Below are 22,175 nucleotides of genomic sequence, written 5' to 3' on the forward strand. Positions count from 1 at the left end.
TTGAATTAATATTAATTCTCATGCCAGCCACTGGGTGGGACCATTAGCCCAGGGAAGTGTGACTTCCTTCCTAGTACAATGGGTGGCTTGGGGTTGCCAGGGAACTACAATCGTACAGTGACAATATGGATAGTGGCGGGTGACCCACTTGCCAGTGTAGTTAGCCTACGCATTCCTCTCCCCTTAGGGAGAAGTGCAGAAAGTTTGTGCATGCCACCTTTTCAATGGCTTTTGAGAGAAAACCATCATCTAAAAGTTGTGTCACTTGTGTTAATATTACACAGCTTACATAGGTATGCCCAGGTTGGTAACTTCTTTTTTCTTTTTCTTCTTTTGGTGTTTAGTAAAGAGGAAATCTAATGAAAACACCCTTCAACATGATTTTCTTGTATCTTGGTGCCGGTGTGGAATAAAAGTTGCTGAGTTTTTCAGTGAAAATGGAGATGAAAGATCCTTGAAACAGTTGTTATGAAAGTATGACCTGCCATGATTATGATTTCCTGTTATTCATTTTCTTTTAGGTCATGTTCTATTATCCCATTACTCTCACCCCTTTCATCTGTTTGCATAGAATTTGAATTTCAACCTTCCAATTCATTACACTATCTCAGGCTGAACAAAGAAGTTCCTGGAATGCTTTATGTCCTCAGCCCTGGGCCTTTAAAGTCATTTACACAGCATAAACCTAACAGCTATGTCTTGATTTCTCAGCAAGAAGTCATTATGATTCCAGAATATGGTGTTGTATTTAGTAGGCAGGCTGGATAATACCAAAATTAGAAAAATTAGTAAACAGGAAAATGGAGGTATTTGCCAAATTTTGGGTTGGTTTTTATTAGGCTAATTATTTTGTATAATGAGGAGAGTAGAGATGGAGTTGGGAGACATTATAGAGTTGCTGAGTTTAATGATAAAGTTTACTTGAGAAATGAACAGGGTATAGAGGAGGAAAGGACTTTCAGATGTGAGAGGGTGTGGGGGTGACACCTAAATAAGTTTAGCTGTTGTTTCTCTTGTAGCATCCTTCTTTCTATGCTCTGGGTGGCCCACCCACCAGTGTCATCAGCCGCACACTCTTCTTCCCTTAGGGAAAAAAGTGCACCCAACCCAGTGAGGTAGTTAAGCATATGCCACAGTCTTTAATAGCCTTTGAGAAAAACAAAACAAAACAAAACAAAAGGTAACAAAAAACCCCACCATCTAAAACTTTTCTTCTTCTTCCTTCTCCTCCTCCTTCTGCTTCTTTTTTATTTTTGTTTTTTGAGACAGGGTTTCTCTGTGTAACAGCTCTAGCTATCCTGGAACTAACTCTGTAGACAAGGCTGGCCTTGAACTCACAGAGATCTGCCTCTGCCTCCCAAGGACTGAGGTTAAAGGCAAGGTCCACTGCTGCCCAGCCCTTTTCTTCTTTTAAAAGTTCAGTTTATTGTCCAGTTCCCAGAAATTGAAGACATACACCAGAGGTTATTCTGAATGAAAGGGATGGCTGTGTCTTGGTGAACAGTGAAATGGCCAACAGGTCACACCAAAGCCAAGCTGCACTTTTGTGTGCACATCTTTTGAGTAGTTGACTATAAACTCATTTCCAATATAGCCAAAAACCAAAACCAACCAAACAAAAAGAACCATCCTTCACTGTTAAGGACACACTGAATTTATTTCCTTGATCTTAATTTCTTTGGTGTATTTCTTTTTTTTTTTTTTTTTTCTTTGGTTTTTTGAGACAAGGTTTCTCTGTGGTTTTGGAGGCTGTCTTGGAACTAGCTCTTGTAGACCAGGCTGGTCTCGAACTCACAGAGATCTGCCTGCCTCTGCCTCCCGAGTGCTGGGATTAAAGGCGTGCACCACCAACGCCTGGCAAATTTCTTAATTTCTTACTTTTAACCTCACAGTATATCCTAGGCAAAATATGTGACCTCAATTCCTAAGCCCTGAGAGAAGTTCTTATTTTCTGGGAATCTCTCCCTGGGAAGGACACAACATGCTGGCCTCCTTAAGCCAAGCACTGTTGCCATGTTGACCACAGTGTGATGGATTTGAAAACAGGCTCTTTAAATTCCAGACTCTGCCTTTTACACCACAGGCTTTTTAGGTGTAGTTTTGGGAAATTTATTTCTTTCCAGAGCTTGGATGTGAAAGAAAGGTAAGCAAAAAGCAGGCACGAGGAAACACCAGCCATATCATATCTGTCACCATTAGCTTCATCCACCTGGAGAGAAATGGGCTGGACTAAACTTTAAGAGATGTTTTTGTCTCATCTGACTGAGTCATGTTTGAAACTAGAGCCGCTCAGAATCATGTCCATTTGCCAAGAAGAGATCTTTTTTCTTTTAATAAAATATGTGTTAATAGGCCTTAGGAGTATAAAAAAAATTGAAAGGTTTGGGGACAAAGATTATGGGGAAAGTGTTAACTTACAAAGAAAGATTATTTTTTTAAGGAAAACTAGATTTGAGAAGGCACGCATCTTTTAAGGATACATGTCTTCTGGGGGACTAAGCTACAAAATCTTATAAGTGAGAGAGCTTTTAGCTCATGGTAGACATCCTCTAGTATGAGGGCTAGAGGCAGGGACAGAATGCCTATTAATATCTTTATTTTTCTGCTTTATGTGAAAAGTTCCTCCCTCCCTCCCTCTCTCCCTCCCTTCTACCATTTCTTTCTTCCTTGTTATCTCCTCCCCAACTTCTGAACCTGGGCCTGGATGTGATGGGTACATTTACTCAAAATGGTGGAAAGTTTCTCTCTAAGGAAAACTGTTGTCTTTGACTCAGTGCTTTGACTGATTTAGATGGAAGTCTGAGGGAACACATCTCCTTACTCAGTGCTCATAGCCTCCTCCAAGTTATCTTAGGGTCAGTAGTTCATTGTGATGTATGTCCTCACTCTGCTAACTAAGTCCTTCTTACCTACTCACAGGTTCCCCCTTCATTGTGCTTCCTCAGGGACACTTCAGCATCCCTGCTGCCAGGCTTCTGTCCACCGCATCAGTGATCAGACTCAGGTGACAGCACGTGGTCTTATGTTTTCTAAATTTGATTTAAAAATGTATTTTTATGTGTGCGATGATGTATGGATATGTGTCATGTGTATGTGTGTGTGTGTGTATGCGAAGTTGTTGCATGAGTCCGGGCATACAAGTGCCATGGCAATGAATGCAGTGAGAAGACAATCTAGGGTGTCTGTTCTCATCTTGTTTGAAGCGGGGTCTCTTGTTCATTGCAGCATAAGCCAGGATAGGTGAATTGTGAGATCTGGGTGATTCTTCCATCTTTACCTCCCATTTTGCCACAGGTAAGCTGGGATTTCTTGTTATTGGAGCCCAATAACGTGGATTCTGGGAACACTAATACAGCTCCCCTTTACCCAGTAAGTCACTACCCCTACTCAAGCTTTATGAAAACATAAGTCGTGTCTAGAATTGGCATGTGAGAGAAGCCTCTTTCCTTGACCAGAAGAGTGTCTTTCATACAAATGACCAATACCACTTAAAACCTGCATAAGATCAAACTCACAAGATTGATTAACATGGGGCTGAGGACTTGTGTATGTTAAGGAAGACATGTTTAAAAATACATGGAATTAAACAATCCTCCCTGGAGCCTGTGCTATTAGGCAGTTCCACAGTGCCGCATCCTAAGTAGCCCCACTTCTTTTGGCATGGTGTCTGAGCACATTGACTTGGATCCAGGTCTTCAGAGTGGTACATGTGAGTCCCACAGCTTCTCTCAGGGCATCTTTGCAAACACATTTTTCTGTACTATGTGTTTCTATAGGCAGTGTACTAGTAAAGGCACAGTGCCGGGCCAAAGACATGTGTCTTAGAAATGTTCATTTTCACCATCAGTTTGCCTTCCTAGAAATCACCTGTACATGTCTCAGAATGCATAAATGCCCATGGTTCTCCAGGAACTGTGTCATCACAGGGCATCAGACAGTACTCCCAATGTCCACAGCTTCTTTCTGTCTCTAATGTACAGTTGATATGGTTGGATCAATGGGACTTCACTACATTAGGAGGAAGCTGGGCTCTAACAATAAACAGACTCCAAGTCTGTGAACAGCACCCTGCTCCTCGGACACTGAAGACTCTTTCCAGCTAGGATTCTCCCTGGCTTCATCTTCCAGCACCCAGCGTCCCCTTCCCTCCATCTTACCCACAAAGCTCTTGGACTCTGTGTCATATCTCCCCAGCCTACAGGCCGTGTCATCTTATTCTTTCTATTCATAGTTTAAGCCCATGTGTTGTTTGTTGCCTGCTTAGTTATACTTCAGAAGCCATCTAGGCAAGTGGGTCTCACAGTCTTTGTGTGGGTACTCAAAGCACTTGGCTTCAAAGCCCTCAATTCTTATCCCTACACAACACAACTGGGCATCTTTGACAATGATGAAATGCACATTCCTCACTAGGGCCTGCAAGTGCCCCCGTGATTCAACCTTTCTTTTCTCCTCCTCTACTTGACAAGTGCCCCATTTGTCCATTCTGCTTACACCCTGAGTTCTCATAAATGCTCCCCAAATGCACCAGCCTCATTGTGAGGAGTACCTTCTCTTACTTTAGGATATAAGCTTTCTTTGCTCATTCAAAGGTCACCTCACTTTTTTTTTTCATGGTGGTTTTCTGTTTTTTTTTTTTTTATTTTATTAGTTCAAATTAGGAACAAGCTTGCTTCAGATGTCAATCCCTTCTCCCTCTCCCTCCACACCCCTCCAACATCCCACCTGCCCCTAGCCATCCCCCCTCCACTCCCCAGGCAGGGTAAGGCCCTCAAAAGGGGCTCCCCAAAGTCTACCACATCATCCTGGGCCAGGCCTAGGCCCTTCCCCATGTGCCCATCACCTCACTTTCTTAAAGAGCTCTATTAGATGACTAATTAAGCTAGTGGTCCCACCCAACCTTGCTGTAGCATATAAACCTACCGTGCTGTTCACAGTACCGATCATCATGTACCGTTTTTACTTGTCTTAACTAGCTTGATCAATACGAAGTCCATGGAAGCCACAGCAGCATTTTTGTCTTATGCAGAAATGCATCTTTCCTGTCCAGATAAGTGCTGGGTACAGAGGTTTGCCCATTAAATAATAGTTTCATGAAAAAATTATAGACTACATATTGCTCAACCAAAGGGTGTGTGAAGGTTGGCTGTGGATTGTCACAATTCTGAACACATTAGCTTGAACAATATTGGCTAGAGGGTGAAAAATAAATGTTAGCCGTCTCTAAGTCCTTCATAAAGCGTGTGACTATTTTATATAACTTCAATGTATAATCACCATTTTTTGTTTTTTTGTTTTTCGAGACAGGGTTTCTCTGTGTAGCTTTGGAGCCTATCCTGGCACTCGCTCTGGAGACCAGGCTGGCCTTGAACTAACAGAGATCCGCCTGCCTCTGCTTCCTGAGTTCTGGGATTAAAGGCGTGCACCACCAACGCCCGGTGGCAGCATAATCATCATTTTTAAAAACAAGGAGCCAAGTGCAAATTTAACATCCAGTCTGTGTGAGACAGTTTATGTTATACCCCCTACTTTAATTTTCTGAGCATCTCTGTGTATTATTCATTTTAAACATTGATTTTATTTTTGAGAATCTTGTTTTGATACATGAATACTATATTTATATCATTTCACCCTGGATCTCTACCCTCCAACTCTTCCCAAATTCTCCAATTTGAAGGTTCAAATTCATGACCTCTTCTTCAATTATTGTTTATATATATATGTGTGTGTGTGTGTTTGTATGTATAAATGTAACACAAATTCTAATACTTATTAGATACTACGTAATAGTCTATTAGATAGTAGACTTATATGCATTCATGCATGCATATATAAACACAATCTACTAAGTCCACTAGTATGCTCAATACATATATGTATTTAGGGCTGACCACAGGATTGGATAGCCCTTTAGGGGCATGTCCCTGGGAAGACTGATTCCGTCTCCTGGTAAGCCATTAATCACCTGATGGGGAAAGTACTTCTGTGTTTGTTTATCTTATTGATTGTTAAATAAAGTACTTGCTTGGCCAATGAGACAGCAAGTTAGGCAGGAATGGAAGTCAAAGAGGATTCTGGGAAATGTAGTAGAGAAGTGGTTATCCAGGCAGGAAGTGACATAGCAAAGAGTCTGATATCTAAGCGAGAAAACAGGAAGTTTCTCTCTTTTCTCCTCCGCTCCTGCTCCAGCGGCACAATGTGATCCACCGACAAGGAGGGACGCCAATAAGGCATCCAATAAGATAAGTCTTATAAAATATATAGATTTATAATAATTAAGACTAACAGATGAGAATCCTAGTCATTGGCCAAGCAGCATTGTACCTAATACAAGTTTTTGTGTATTTATTTGGGCCTAACTTGGGCGGGCCGCTGGCATAAAGCGTACACGTGGCGGTGGGGCTCAGCAGCTTTTGATGGAAAGATTTATCATAACAATCACCTATAGGTCTTCATCTAGAGGTTAAACCTTGTAAGACAGTAACTAAGGTTCAGAGATTAAGGGACGACCCCATCAACCAGTGTAAGACATAGGTGGTCTGATGACTCAGTCCTTGCTCCCAGTGAATACACATAAGGATATTGTCAACGTCTTTGGAAATTACCAGGGTCTACTGTAGAATGCCTTTGAGCAGAATGGTACAATTTTTACAGTTTCCTTCTCAACATGTTTTCTCTGTGGAGAGATGACTGAACTTATTTCTCTCCATTTGTTGGTTTCAGTGGTCACAGACAAATGGTAGGCTCCTGGTTGCTGCAGACCACACTGTCATTCTCAGATGGTCTACATGGGCCCATCACGTGCCATGCCCCATTGATACACCTACTTAGAGCAGAATTTTAGGAGCTTTCTCAAAAGTACTTTAGTATGGTTCTTAGGCAAGTGTTCCTTTTCTTTTTTGAATGATTATATGAGGTAATATTAGCTCGAGAATAATTGAAAGCATGGAGACATTTGTGCTTGCTATCTGTCACATGATTAGATTATTGAGTGGTTAAGGTGTTTGGCTTGGGTCCTTGCTAAAGGGCTGTTTTTTTGTTTTTGTTTTTGTTTTCCTTGGCAGAAGTTTAGGCTGGGCAGTCTGTCCAAGTCATGCCATTGGCCTTGCAGTTGAGGATCTCTGGATGCCCTTGCTGCACACAGAGAAGCTCCAGTGCAGCCGGCTGACATGCCTTTTGTTTCTTTGTTTGCTTTGCTTTTTTCTTAAGACTCACAGCTTTATAAAATCTTTTGAATTATCATATAAACGGTAAGTGCTCACACACACTCTCCTGGCTTTTTTCTCTTGAAAAGTCAATGCACATGTTAACACTGCTTCATATTCTTTGTGGGAATCATGGGCAGGAGCTTGCACACTGCCCGTGTGCCACAGTGTGGGCTCCCCCATGTCTTTCTCATAGCCATCTGGTCTATGGCTGAGTCTGGAGTACCCAAGTCACCTAAGCTCAGGGTCAGTGTTTCTAAATTAATGGCTCTCCACAAGGAAATCAGGACATGCATGGCTCCTTACGGCAATAATACCAGGTTCTTTCACTATTCTGCTACCCAGGGGGCAGTCCTGGACTCTACGCTTGAGTTTTCTTGGCAGCCATTTATGATATTTGACCTGCAATTAGAGATCTGGGCAAATCATTTAAATGAAAATAGTGAGAAATTCTAGTGTGTAGCAAATGAAACCCAAAGAGCATAGTTATCTCTGGGAATAGTCAGATCAAAGAAGGGAAGATGGACACCTGACAGATAAGGAGGGTCCTGCCCCCACCATCCTAAACAGTCTTCAAAGTGAGTGGAGGGCCCCAGCCTTTGAGGGACCTTTTGCCTTGTCTTTGATGAGGATTAGAAGGAAGAGCAGTAGAGGTTGCCACAGATGTTTGGCTGTCTTTCTCTTGGTACAGGCTTCCTTTTATATCACGTATTTCACCTGCAGAGGGAGGTTTGTAAAGAGTTCGCTATTCTACTATAAACTGTCCGCTTCCTAAATAATACACATTTAGGCTATGTATTTGGGTTAAAAAAAAACACTGTCTACAACCAAGAGTTTTGGACATTCTGGGCTCATGAGTGGACTCTAATTTTTATCATTGATGTATTATTGTAGTAAAGGTCCAACTTTAGAACAATTGTTTTTCTTTTTGTTGCTCTTTGAAGTTAGCAAGCTATTAAATAAGCTAGAATATGCTGCTAAGGGCATTGATATTCAGTCCTATGTTTCTGAAATTATACATTAAATAAGTTTCAGGTTCTCAATATAGAAAACGGCCTGTCTATGCAATCAACTCCCAGTAATTAAAAACTTTGAATTTTAATATTTGTGACATTTGAAGCAGAAAATATTATTAAATAAAATATTTAAAATTATTTAAATTAATATTTTTGTCTTAGTAAATGGCTCAGGAAATCCACCTTCTCTGTTTATTGCTTTTATGATACAGAAAATTTGCACTTACAACATGATACAGTTCTGTTACAAATTTTAACTTTGTATGGAAATGGCACATTTGTAATTTAGCTCTGCCTGAGGCAGTAATGTGAATTGAGGAGTATTTGAAAACATACAATTTAATAATTCTGTAATTCAGATCTCTGCTTTAACCTGTCTACTCAAGTACATCAGCACCCTAGGACCTTATAATGTATATTCCTTAAGTAATGAAGAATTAATCATCATTTCAAGAGAACTTTTGTAGACATAAAATAACCATGTCCTAAAGAAAATAGGGCCAAAAATGTAGGGTTAATATGTGAATTTCACAAGCATCAGTCAAAGGCTTGTGGTAACAGATGAGGGTCTTTAGATGACATTTGTTACAATGTGAACCAACACTCTAATGCAAATGGAAAACTTGCTGACATACTAAGGGTCATATCAACAGAAATCATTTCCAGACCATGCTATCCAATCTTTCAGCAAAGCTGCTTTGGTTAGATGACAGTGGGAAGGTATGAATTGCATATAGAATGGGTCATTTATGTTTTAAATTAATTTATTCTTGCTATCATGTATAAACGATGTGTGTAGGAGCAGGTGCACACATGTTACAGGGAATATGTGAGGATCAAAGGACCCATCTCTGGAGTTAATGCTCTCCTATACATGAATTTCCAAGTATGGAACTCCAGCTGTCAGGCTTGTATACTGGGTGACATCTCACCAGGCCCTGAGGAATATGTCACTGAAACTGATGACAACATGCAGCCCTCCAATTCTTTAAAAAAATTTCAAGAAAAAAAATTCCAAGAGTAGGAAATAATTTTAAATTAATTTTATGAGGCCTGCCCTACTGTGCTACCTAAGCCAGGGCACTGTAGAAAGGGAGAACTGCAGGCCGATGCTTCTGATGAGCACAGATGAAAAGATCCCCAGTGAAATGCTAGCCAACGGAATCCAACAGCATAGTAACAGCATCATGAACATGATCCGGTGCAACTGGCTCCCAGAATGCAAGAATAGTTTAATATATGCAAATGTGATAGGCCATATGAACAGAACAGAAGATAGATACCATAAGACTGTTTCAAAAGATACACAAATAGCCACTGAGAAGATTCAGTGTACATCCACTATGTTCTCAGTGAACTAGGTATAGAGGGAAGTCACCCAAACACTGTAAAGCTGCAGATGAGAACCCACACAGACAACAGCACATGCAGATGGCAAAAAAAAAACTGAGAGCTTTTCCACCAAGATCAGGAAGACTAGGATGGCTGCTTTTGATCCTTAGCTCAGGAGATGTTAGAAGTCCTAGCCAGAGCAAGAAAGGGTAAGAAAAAGAAATAAGAGAACAAAATCCAAGTCAGACTAGAAAAAAAAAAGTTAAGTTGTTTCTTCAAAGGAAGATATCATCTTATATACAGAAATTTCTAAAGTCATTACAGAAAAACTGTCAGGATAAAAAAAATCTGTATAGTTGTAGGATAAAAAAATCAAATTAGATAGAACCCTTTGTGACACCTCCCCCTCCATTCCATATCCAGACTTCCCATGTCCTCCTCTGAAGTCTGGCCTGGTAAATGGATAGAATTAGAAAAAAATTATGTTGAGTGAGATAACTCAGACCCAGAAAGATAAATTTAACACATTCTCTCTTGTTGGAGGCTCCTAGCTCCAGATATTCAGATGTGAGTACATGGCCTGGTGTAACTATAGAAACCAGGAGAGTAAAACAGTATCATTGCCCAGATTCAGGGTGGGTTGGGAAGCAATAAAGAAGAGAATAGCAGGATAGAAGTGATTTAATCAGGAAAATGGGGAAAGGGGGCTTCTTAGGGAGGGGCAGAGAGGTAAATACAGAAGAAAGTGGGAGGAGGGTAAAGGGGAATAGCAGGATACATGTGATCTGATGGGGGAATGGAGCAGGAGGAAGTAAATACAGAAGGAGGAAGGGGAGGAAAACAATGAGGATGCCTGAAAAACTACAAGGAGTCACACTATTTACCTAAACTTCTCTCCTCTGGGATGAAAATGCTCCCTCCAAGAGCAGACTGCTCCCTCCAAGAACAGAGTGCTCCCTCCAAGAACAGAAAACTGCCTAACAAAAGCCCAATGCCAGACACGAGAAGCCCTCTTTTGAGTTGTTGGCCAGGGTTGTCTAAGCAATGCCTCACAAATACAGCCTATTGCTGAGGCTCTTGGTTATCCAGCAGAGATGGAAAGCTAAGTTCTTGGGCAAAAGGAATTGAGATCAATATTACCATCAAATGTTGTCACTCCTATTATCTTTACAACATTACTCATGATAGCCAAGACAGAGACACAGCCTAAATGTCTGCCAGCCAGTGGCTGGATTAAAAACAATGTGGTAGCAATTCAGTGGAATACCATTCAATCTGGAGAAAGAAATCCTGAGAATTGTATCAGGGGTGAGCCCAAAAGCTATTATACTAATTAAAAGAGATCAGAAACTGAAAGCATAACACTGTACAATCTCAATTATATATTATCTGAGGAAACTGAACTCCTAGCGACTCAGAGTAGAATAGTGGTTGTCAGGGGAGACAGGGAGACAGGCAGGAGGATGCAGGTCAAAGGAGTCGTCGCACCATTTAGAGCTCTAATGTACAGCACAACAACTAAGACAAATATTAAGAAGTTGGTGTTTGTGTTTACATCACACACGAAGATATTGACGTATAGCCATACTGAAAAATGTATTGATACATATAATTTTAAGTATATAGAATTCTTATATTTTAATTATACTTTAATACAGCTTAAGGAGATTAAAAAACTTGAAAAACAAAGGTGGGAGAGAGACTGGTGGAGACAGCTGGAGTCCTGGTGCCAAGTAAGTGATTAATGAACCTTTTGTCTTAGTTAGTATTTCTATTGCTATGAAGAGACACCATGACTACAACAACTCTTATAAAGGAAAACTTTTAATTGGAGCTGGCTTACAGTTTTAGAGGTCTAGTCCATTATTGTCATTATGAGGAGCATGGTAGTGTGCAGGCAGACATGGTGCTAGATAAGGAACTGAGAGTTCTACAAATGGATTCAAAGACAGCAGAAGAGACCCTTGAGCGGGGCAAAGTTTGAGCTTCTGAGACTACAAAGCCTGCCTGCACAGTGGTACACTTCCTCCAGCAAGGCTACACCCACTCCTCCTATTAGTGTCACTCCTTGTGAGCCAACCACTCAGACACACCAGTCTATGGGGGCCATTCCTATCCACACCACCACACCTGATGATGTCAGATTAGTACTGTAGAGAACAGGTACAACCTTGCAGTACCAACTACTGTCTACCGAAGAGATTTCTATGCAAACATGGTTCTAAGCTAGAGTGGGATGAAAGGATAATGTCAACTGACATTTCACTTCTAGTAAGCAATGGCTTTCTGATATCATGGTGGCTTCCGTGACTTGAGCATCAAAGGGAACCTTTTGCAACATCCCAACTTATATACGTTGTCATACTGCTCTAAATATGCATACATTGTTCTAAACACATGTAAAGAATGGGAGTAATTCGGCCTTATTACCTAATTTTAGAATTTAAATTTAATCAAAATTTTTTGTATGTGTATGTTCATGTATGTAATGTGTGTGTAGATGTGTGTGAATGGAGGCTTGAAACTGACCTCAGTGTTTTCCCCAATAACTCTCCAACTTATTATCATTATTGTTACGATTGTCATAATTATTATTTTGAAATGGGATCTTTCACTGTGCCTGGACTTCAAATTTGGCTAGACTGCTGAGCCAGTGAGCTCAGAAACTCTTGTCCTTGTCTCCCCAGTGCTGGGATTAGAGCACACATTGCCTTGCCTGGCTTTTTTATGTGGGTGCTTAGGAGTCTAACTCAAGTCCTTATGCTCACAGGCAAGCACTCTGCTCACTGAGCCAACCCAGCAGCCTGGGCAATGAGCTTTAAAATGAACCTTGTTTCAGTTGACACATGAAGACATTGTCTGGCTTTTCTTCCAGCATTGTCCCTGTTCTGCTTATAAATGAGCAGTTCTAACTAAAATGATCTGCCTTAAAAGGAGTATAAATCTAGGGTCTAGTTTTAGAGAAAGGAGAGTTATAGTCTCTGTTATAGTTATAGTCTCTGACGTTTTACGCCATAGATCCTGATTTATTATTGTAATGTGAGGTCCAAAGGAGTATGTTCTCTGAAGGTGTGTTTGCCAGATCCAGAACTCTTCTATTATTAAACTGAATGTCTGTTTTTGCCTCAGTTTCTTCAGCTGGACAGCAGGAGCAATAAAAGGACTTCGGAGGAGTGTTCTAAAGAGTGAATGACCCGCTGTCACTTAGAGTGAATGTTCTAAGCTCATTAAGTTCTGTTTGCTTCCAGTGTTGCTTGTTTCTTCCCCTCTCCCCATTTGCTTGTTTTGTCTTTCATACGTCTAGCACATGTGCTGAGTGTCTAATGTGAACCAGTCTGTGCTGGGATGTGGGAGAAACGAGTTCTGACTTCATGCATGTTAAATCTGGGTGCATCTTTTTTTTTTAAATTTTATTTAGAAACAATCATTTTACATATCAATCCTCCCTTCCCTTTTCCTCCCATCCTCCCATGTCCCCTACCAACATCCCCAAGTCACTCCACACACACTCCCCAAGGATGGTGAAGCCTTTCATGGGGGATCATCAAAGTCTGTCACATCATTTGGGCGGGGGCCTAGGCCCTCCTGAGATGAAATTGTATTCCTCCATAGAGAGTGGGATCCTGAAGTCCATTTGTACACTAGGGATAAACACTGTTTTCATTGTTAGAGGTCCCATTAACTGCCCAGGCCTCCTAACTGGCACCCACATTCAGAGGGTTTGATCCAGTCCAATGCTGGTTCCCCAGCTTTATGACTGGGGTCTGTGTGCTTTCACTAGGTCAGGTCAGCTGGTTCTGTAGGTTTCTCCAGCACAGTCTTGACCCCTTTTCTCATCCCTCCTCCCTCTCTACAACTGGATTCCAGGAGTATGGCTCAGTGCTTATCTGTGGGTGCCTGCTTCTGCTTCCATCAGCTACTGGATGAAGGCTCTAGGAGGGCAATTAAGGTAGTCATACATCTCATTATAGGGGAAGGGCATCAAAGGCAGTCTCTCCACTATTGCCTAGATTCTTAATTGGGGTCATCTCTGGATCTCTGAACATTCCCTAGTGCCAGATTTCTCTTTAAACCTATACTGGCTCGCTCTATTAAGGTATCTCCTTTCTTGCTCTCCTCTATTCATCCCCTGTAGGGGACACCATAACCACGCCTGCTCAGGGCTGGCTACAGGTGTGTATGACCACACCTTGAGGGATGGGGAAGGTTTAAGAGTGAGGGACATGCACATGGGAGCCCTTCTTCCTTTTCATCATTGGCTTGCTCTACTTACTCCATTCCATGGTGACTGGCTAGGTTGCTTTGTAAGTAAGGCATCTCCCTAATAAATACCCTAATATCTTTACCTGACTCTGTATTGGTAATTCACTTATTAATCCCCTATCTCAGTCTTCCTGATCCCTCTTGTTCTACTCCCCTTCAACATAAATCCTTTTAGAAAAGAAAGTAGGTGGTACCCTTGAACAAATTGGTACAGGAGACTGCTTCTTGAACATAACACCAGTAGCACAGACACTAAGATTGACAATTAATACATGGGACCTCCTGAAACTTCCAAGCTTCTATAAGGCAAAGGACATAGTCAATAAGACAAAACAGCAGCCCACAGAATGGGAAATGATCTTCACTAATTCCATATCTGACAGAGGGCTGATTTCCAAAATATACAAAGCACGCAAGAAGCTAGTTATCAAACACCAAACAATTCAATTAAAAAGTGAGGTTCAGAACTAAATAGAGAATTCTCAATAGAGGAATCTAAAATGGCTGAAAGACAAGAAAGTGGTCAACATCCTTAGCCAGGTGCATCTTAATGCGGCTGGCATTACGAAGAAGAGGCATTTGGTAGGATCTTGATTGTTAACTTGCAAACCAATTCTATATTAGAATGAGAATTGGCACTTGCATTTCTGAGATTGTAGTTCTGCTTAAATTCTCAACATCTGTGGTCTTTAATCGTCTTTTAGTTGTGTGCATATGTGTAAGTGTGTGTCTTCATATGTGTGTGCCTGAGTGTGTGTATGCAAGTGTGTGTATACATGTGTGTGTGCATGTTTGTGAGTGTGAGTGTGTGTGTGTGTGTAGGTTTTATTTAAGAAAATTTTTAGTCCTGAGACTGATTGGAAGGCCCCAAAATGAGGCAAGCCACCAGTCTTCTCTGTGCTCACCTCTGCAATCTCTTCTCTGGTGATTATTAATTGTTTTTGCCTTTGTTGTTATAGTTACTACGGGGTTTTGCTGGTAGGAAGACTGACTAACCCTTTAGGAGTTGAGGGCATCAGCTTCTGTAAGTTTTTTCCATTGGTGATGTTGTGCAGCCAAATGAACCATTGTGATCCTCCAATAGTGAGTGACATGTGAGGACAAGCGGCTTCCTAGCTGAAGTCCTTAGTGAATCCAAGGGTAATCTCTTTCTGAGTAGAGTCTGAATTATTTTCCAGACTTTAAACACCATAGAATCTTTAAACTATTATTAGCAAGTTAGGGGATTTTGAAGTCTTCTGAACAAATGTTACATGCTGGTAATTGGACAGTCCCCTGTTAACACAGGCTTAAGTTACTGGGATTCGAGCTGGGAATTTTTAACTTGTGTAAATGTTGAAATGGCCACTCAGCTCTGAGTGCTATTTCCTTTGTGCTGAGTGCAAATTGGAATTTCACCTAACAGGCCTTGACAAGTCTTTCTTGTCTGTAATTAACACATGTAATGTAACAGCAGTTAAGCCACGGTTGTGTTACTTTTTATGTATTAACTTTGCTATGCTACATGCTATGACCATGTGTGATCTACATTAAATTGGAATTAAAGTGTTATTTCTGAAAGATTTTTCCCTCCTTTCCCCATTTCTTAAGTGAAACCATGATTTTGTGGCAAATGACTGTGACAAATCTGTGATTTTCATTAAAAAATTTAGTGACAAACATTCTTTCCTAATTATAAATATAGAGAGTATGGGTCCAAGAATTTGTGTACTGATTTGAAAATGTCAGCTACACCCTGTTTTTATCTGTTTACCCAAGCCAGTTGGATCTCTGCAACTTTGAAAGAAACATTTTCTTTCCATTAGTAGTGGTGCATCAAACTTAGTGCAGTCCCATCAGGCAAGCATGTCTAATCCAGACTTTAACCTGTAGTTCACTGATGTCTGTGAGGGAGTTTTCATTCAAATGTATTGTAGTAAAACATACACAATGTTAGATGTATGACTTTAATAGCTTTAAAGTAGACAGTCAGTGCCAGCAAATATACTCACAATGCTACACTGCAACATGACCATCTGTCTCCAAAATTTTTAACATCATTGGTTAAACAGAGACTCTACCTTCTTCCTTCTGTGTAGTTCCTGGCAACCACACTCATATACGTTCTTCTCTGTGAATTGTGCCAGACATTTCATATAAATGGGATCACACTGTGTTTATCTTTCAGCGATTAACTTACTTCACTTGATGTTTTGAAGTATATCAGCATTTACTTCCATCCATACCATTATTTATAAGAGGTATAGTTTACGATATTTTATAGTATGTGCTACGTTTTTTTTCCCCTTCTGTATCTGCACTGGACTCTTGGCTTGCTTCTACCTTCTAGCTGTTGCAAACAATTCGGCCATGGAGATGGGTGTGGAAATATCTGCTCTACTCCCCAGTTTCAGTGCTTTGGATGCATCTCCACTGTGTTGTTTTCCATGGTGACTGCACCACTTTAAAAAATTCTAACTGGTATTGCAGGAGAGCTCCCAATTCTGCATGTTCTTGCCAGCAGTCACCTTCTGTTCTAGTTTGTGTGGCTGTGACAGACATCCTAATGAGCACATGCTGTTTAAAAAGTCATTGGTATGCTAATGAAAAATTTCATAAGCAAGCATAAACACATTTATAAATGTTTAGTTCTGTTTTAGACTTGTCAAAATGTAGACTTCCCAAGTCATACGCTCCTGTTTTAATAACACATTTTAAGGCTGAAAGTGTGATAGACACGTTGAAGGAAATATCTAACAGACAGAGGGAATAAGGAATTAAGGTGGCCTTGGAGGCATCTGAGGTACACTAGCAAACTCTTCAAGTGAGTTTTGAAATGTACCAGTTAATAGTAGGGCCTTTTGGCTGCTTTGTAAAAATACCAAAAACTTGTTTTGATGTAGAAGTTAATAATTTCTATTAATAAAAGGCATTGTGAAGCTGAATAATATGTTTAGAGGCCTAACTGCACAGTGATGGGTGTCTTATGTGCTATAGTTAAAACTTCATAGCCTTGGTTTTACCGACACATTCGATCTTTGACAACACATTCCTATGTTCAGACTCCTTTTCCCCTCAGGCTTTTCACTGTGTTCAAGGTTCATTACCCTGACCTGAACTCCCCAGTTTGGGCCTGGTAGAAAGTGGATTACTTCATTAGCAATCCAGAATTGCTAGGTGAAAATCTATCTAACATCTCCCTTTCTGGAACAAATGTGCCCAGGTTACTGGTAATACACACATGTGGCATTATTTTCCCCTTATTTGGAACATACAGAACTAAATTAATAACAGTGCTTACAAGACCCTGGGGCTTTACGTAAAAGAATTTTGATCTCCTTAGGAAGGGCTCACCAGTGCTCTCAGGAGAGATGCACTTGACTTTTGACCTCTTTTCAAAGGCACCTGTGTGAGCTTTGAAAATCCACTACCACCAATTATCCACTTTCAACCTGAAGTGTTTAAACCTCGGACCACATTAACGGAGCTTAGCACATAGCCATGTCATTGTAGACTCCCTGATGTGAGGAGATGTCTTGACATAGTTAAAAGGGAGTTTAGGGATGGGGCATGAGATTAATCAGGTCCTCCTACTGACAGCCTCAAACAAAGAAGCCTTTTAGCCACCTGGTTTGTGTCTCCCACACCTGCATTCAGATTGCCCGGACAGTTCTGTGTGCTGCCTTGAGCCCATTCTTTTCAGGTACTTGTTTGTAACGGTACTGCATCACTTAATGACTGATTAGAGGAGCCCCGAAAGAGCAGTTTCCTCTGCAGAGAAAGTGGAGCTTCAAGAATGCAGTTGTTTAGAAAAATAGGTCATGATGGGCTCAGGAAACCCATGTGGACTTCAAGTCTTTTAAAAAGGAGACCCCAGCACATGCTGTATTTTAGTTATATTCTTTCTTCTGCTATCATTTTCTTGGAAATTTAAACCAGGGTGAATATACATTTCTTTCTGCCTCGCATCATTGTGAGCTGGTTTCTTTGGTAGGAAATGTGGCTTTGATTTTACTCTCTGAGCTTATTAAATTTAATATTCTTATTTTTTTACTTATGGTGCAGAGGGCTTGAGCACTAAGTTATTCCAGCATCCAGGAGGCCAGAGTAACTCTGTGAAAGTGAGATTCCAGTTGTCTAGCTAGCCCTTTAGCCTTTGCATGCTGCACACTTTCAACACCAGCCAGGACTTCATTGTTCGCTGGAAACGAGCAAGGCAGAAATATTAGAGGCCTAGTTGAGTTCATATTCAATGCCTGGTTTAAATCACTGATGTTGTAAGATCTGGCCATGGACTAAAAAAAAAAAAAATTCCAAATGTTTTCTGGTTCTAGTTTTTTTATTTTTTTCCTATGAAAAGTAAAACCATACAGCATTTCTTGATTGCACAATGAAGCCCAGCTACAGGCCATGCTAATAATTTATCCCAGTTTAGCCTTAGCAGAGTTATGCAATGGCCATTTCAGATACACTCATCCAAGTCATTTGATCATAAGTTTCAAGAGCCATTTTGTTGAATAAATGTGGAGTGCACTGCCTGGTATGTGTCTGGCAGGTACATCAACCTGCTTCTTGCCCTTGGAGAGCTGAATTCCTTCAAATTTCTGCTTCCAATTGTCTTAGCATCTATGTTTCTTTAATAACTATCGGGTGCTTTGTCAATGGTAACGGTGATGGTCATAATCACCTACAACACCAATAGCAACAATAATAGCAAGGATTATGTTAGTGTAGTCTATGTTCTGTGTTAGGAAAGCTTGCATATTTTAGCTTAGATGCTTCCTTAAGAAATGAGGAGGGGGGGTCTTATTTCCCTGTGAGGGAAATAAGAGGCTCATACAAGAAAGTGATTTGCCCAAAGCCATGTGCCTCATAAGCAGGGGACACAGAGTTTAAAGCCTGGCATTCTGATTCCAGGACAAATGATCTCTCTCTCTCTTTCTATTTTCTTTCTATTTTTATTTAAATTAGAAACAAGCTTGTTTTACATGTCAATCCCAGTTCCCTCTCCTTCCCCTCCTCCCCTGCCTCCCACTAACCTCCTATCCCATCCCCTTTCTGCTCCCCAGGGAGTGTGAGGTGACAAATGATCCCAATAAGGAATATTTAAAAGCCTGTGTACAGGCTCAACATCTGTGCTGATGGGTGAAAATAAAAATCCAAACCAATCAAACCAAACCAAACCAGACCAAACCTGCCTACCTTTTACATTGAGAAATTGCCAAAATAACAGAAGCTGCAGAGATATGTGTGCAAGAATATTTGTGGAATCAATTCCACATCCATATTCTTGATGTTTAAGATTCCATGCAGTTAAAGAAAGAAGGGGTAGGATTTCTTTGCTTCCGCCCCATGTGTACTCATGGTAGCAGCAGGAACTTCCTGCTAGGGCACAGCACTTACATTCATAGAATTGGCATATTCTACTTCCTTCCCACTAAGTTTTTGGAACACCTCATTTTTGGGGGGTAACTTTTGGAGCACAGGTGAAGTGATTAACATGGTGAAGTTTGCAGGTCATTCTGCACTAACAGACTTTTAATTCTGTCTTCAGCCATAATGTCTCTCCTCTAAGTGACTGACAAATTTCTCAGTAGTTGTTGAATATCTCTGTCTTGGATGTTGAAAGCTGTCCTAAAAGAAAGATTTGGTGTGTGTGTGTGTGTGTGTGTGTGTGTGTGTGTGTATACCTGTTACCAAGCTTCAGGGCTGGGTTCATGCTTTCACAAAAAAAAAGGTTGAAGAGATGGGTCAGAGTTAAGACCTGGTTCCCTGGCCACTGCAGGCACCCACATGTACATGGTGCATACACATACATTCGGGGACACTCACATACACATAAAATAGAATCAGTCTTTAAATGTGGTCAGAAAAGATCACTTGGGAATAAACAGGTTCACTATATCTGCATCTTCTTGTCCAACCCTAAGTCATGTAGCTGATTTGCCTTGAGACTCATCCTGCAGTACATTTTTTGTGTAGACATGTGTAGGTATTAAACAGACACTGTGGAGAATTTTAAGAAGGGACACACACCAATTTCAGTGCTCAAGAGAACCAAAACGATGCTTTTGGGAGTCCAAGGAACAGGAGGATCATCAACATCCGATGTGTCTGTATTAGTCAGGGTTATCTCCAGGAACAGAACTTATATGTATAAAGGGAGTTTATCAGAATGACTTACAGGCTGTGGTCCATCTAGATCAACAATGGCTGTCTACCAATGGAAGACTCAAGAATTCAGTAGTTGTTCATTCCACAAGGTTGGATGTCTCAGCTGGTCTTCAGTATGTGCTGGAATCTCAAAGAAGTAGGCCCTAATGCCAGTGAAGGATTTGCCAGAGAGCAATAGCAAGCAGGCAAAGACAACAAGCTCCTTTCTTCCATGTCCTTTATATAGACTGCCAGCAGAAGGTGTGGCCCAGAATAAAGGAGGATCTTCCCACCTCAAAAGATCCAAATTAAAAGTGGGTTTTCCTACTTCAAATGATTTAATTAAGAAAAAAATCTCTCACAGATATTCCCAGCCACTTGGGTTTCAGATAGTTCCAGATATAGTCAAGTTGACAACCAAGAATAGCCATCTCAAGCCCACCCCTTGTCATCTTGTCACACAATCATATCTCCTAAAGTCATGTTTAATTCCCAAATAAAAACAATAAGCTTAACATAATTATGTCTAACATAATATAACCATCTCCCATACAACTACAAATGTATTATAAATTTTAAAATAGGCAGAAATGTTTCTTGAGGGACATCCTTTTAGTAGCTCAAACTTAAATATGATAATCACTGATATTCTCTTAATTGATGTTACATATCATGATAAAGAAATTGAGGAAAGAAAAAGCAACTATTTGTACATTCTTAACAAACAGGACAGAAACACTCATGTCAACTATAGTCCTCATTTCTGTACCTGGTCATGTGACCTTAGCTAGTATTTATAATTTCCTTCATTTTCTACCCATTTCTGTATTTTCTCTACCACCAACAAGCCCCTCAGCAGGTCTTGGATCTTTTCCTGGAGGAGTGACCCACAATTTCATTCCTGAAGGGTCTGTGCCCTTTGTCATCCTGCCTGGATTAGCTTGTAGTTTCCCATTGACTTTAATCACAGGACATGGTAGCACCAAGAGATGCCCTAAAGCAATGGTTCTCAACCTTCCTAATGCTGTGACCCTTTTGTTGTGGTGACAGTTCCTCATGTTGTGGTGACCCCCAACCAGAAAATTATTTCATTACTACTTCATGCCTGTAATTTTGCTACTACTATGAATCATATTGTAAATATCTGACATGTGACCCCCAAATGGGTCATGACCCACAGGTTGAGAACCTTTAGGGCCTAAAGACTCTCTTGCACTCCAGACATAATTTTTCTTACTTCCACTGTGGCGAAGCAATCCAATTTCCCCTTTGGAACCTGGATCAGTCACCTCTCCTAACACTGTCACTCCTTTCTCTTAGCTTGTTGACTTAAGGGCCCCAGAAGTTCAAGGTGACCAGGGGGAAGTCTAAGCTTCCAGTTCAGTGGAATGTTTGTCGTGTCTCCTCTGAAACCATATCTTCCAGGCTAGAGGAACTTAAGGTTGAGTGAACAGAAAGCAAAACTTTTCCTAGTGGGTCACTAGAGTGATAGGGAGAGGAAACAATCCCCTTTGTACCCCTTGATTCTTGGGGAATGGTGCCATATCTGGGGCCCATGTTAATCTCTGCTGTAGGCAGATTGGGCCCTCAATAGCAGATTTAGTCAGCTCAGCTTTGGTGAGTGGAAGTCCATGTTGTTGAGCCCATACATAGCCTCCTTCTCTGCCACCATGGCCACTTTGTTCATGGGCCCATTGGACAATGACAGGAATGGCTGGGAAAAGAGGCTGACTGTCCACAGAAGGGGTCATCCTATCTAATTGATTATTGAACTCCTCAGTTGAAGTCACTTTGTGATGAGCATTTACATGGGATACAAATATCTTCACATCCTTCACCCATTTGGAGAGATCTAACCACATACTTCTTCTCCAGATGTCATTCTCACCAATTTTCCAATCATGCTCTTTCCAAGTACCTGACCATCCAGCCAACCCATTGGCTATAGCCCATGAATCAGTGAACAATTGCACATCTGGCCATTTTTCCTTCCAAACAAACTGTATGACCATGTGTACTGCCCGAAGTTCTGCCCACTGTGAAGATTTCCCCTTGTTGATGTCTTTCAGGGTTATCCCAGAAAGAGATTATAATGTTCCAGCTGTTTTCACTTCTGGGCGGTACCTGCATAAAACACAGAACCATCCATAAGCCAGGCCATAGTCTTATCTTTTTCAGTCTACCAATAATAGAGCACACCTGGTACACACTTGGAAGCAAATGGCATTGT

The sequence above is a fragment of the Cricetulus griseus genome (genome assembly GCF_003668045.3).
Source record: "Cricetulus griseus strain 17A/GY chromosome 1 unlocalized genomic scaffold, alternate assembly CriGri-PICRH-1.0 chr1_1, whole genome shotgun sequence".
Taxonomy (NCBI): domain Eukaryota; kingdom Metazoa; phylum Chordata; class Mammalia; order Rodentia; family Cricetidae; genus Cricetulus; species Cricetulus griseus.